The sequence below is a fragment of the Gossypium arboreum genome, chromosome 13 (assembly GCF_025698485.1).
Source record: "Gossypium arboreum isolate Shixiya-1 chromosome 13, ASM2569848v2, whole genome shotgun sequence".
Lineage (NCBI taxonomy): Eukaryota > Viridiplantae > Streptophyta > Magnoliopsida > Malvales > Malvaceae > Gossypium > Gossypium arboreum.
In genome coordinates this window covers 20,726,750-20,728,043 of record NC_069082.1, presented here as the reverse complement: position 1 = coordinate 20,728,043, position 1,294 = coordinate 20,726,750, and positions in this window count along the sequence as shown.

The window sequence follows — 1,294 nt, the reverse complement described above, 5'->3', positions numbered from 1 at the left end:
GTCTCACGAGTGTATCCCTGCTGAGCCCAAGTTAAGTCCAATTCGAAAAAGGCCACTTTGGAGGGTTTCTAGGCATTCCAAAGCCTATAAATACGCACTAAAGAAGGAGAAAAAAGGGACGGAGAAGAGGGGTAAGGAATTACCCTAAGGAAGCCAATTGATCTATCTCAGAAGTCGAATTCATCATCAAGACTGAAGATCTCTCCTCAATTTTCCTTCAGGAGTTTTGGGTTTTCTTTATGTTTTGTATTCTTTATTCTTCTGAGATGTTTTCTTATTTAGTTATGAACTAAATCCCTTAAATACCTAAGGGGAATGAAACCTAAGATGAATCTTGTTATTATTTTCTGAATCGTATGATAAATATTTAACTTGTTCTTAATTATGTGTTTTTAATTCTTGTTTTGATATCTCAGGATACTAATTCAAGACACGCTCTTATTCAGAGGAGGAATAGACCCTATCTAAGAATACATTTGCTATAATTAAGCGGAGTTGATTGCGCGCCTAGAAATAGGGTGACAAGATTTTGCCAGATTAGGGTGAAACCTAATAAGAGGATCCATAGATCGAGTTAATGCAACGCTAGTATGTTAATTAGAGAAAAGTCTCGGTTATTCAATCTAGGGATTAGACATTATTAGTCTTGAATAAGGATAATAACATAACTTAGGGATCTCTACGGAACAAGTTGAATGAATAAATTGTCTGATTTGGAGCCAGAATAACGAGTAAAGTCTAGGTGGATTTTTCCATAGGTATTGTCTCAAGTCAATCGATTTTTCCAAAAACAATTCCCCAATTCTTTTCTCTGTGCGTTCTTAGTTTAAATAATTAGTTAATTAAAACAAACCCCTTTTATTCTTAGGCTAGATAATAGAAAGATAGTTATTACTAGTACTTTTGGTTCCCTTAGGTACGATATCCCGGTCTTGCCGTTACTATACTATTGTTCGATAGGTGCACTTGCCTTTTTGTCATGATTCTGATCTTCATTATAAATATTTATCACTTGTTACGAATCACGCGATCAAGTTTTTGGCGCCGTTGCCGAGGAACTGAAATATTAGGAACACTAAATTTTTATTACTTTAGCCATTTATTTTTCTTGCAATTTTATTTTATTTTATTATTTATTAATTTAATTTTTCTCTCTTTTGGCAGGTTTTTATAGTCTATGACTAAAAGAAACCCATCAAGACCACTACTTCTTGACGAAGAAATTGATCGCACAGTCCGTAGAAATCAAAGAGAAATAAAGCGTAGATTATGATACACGGAGAACGAGCGAGAG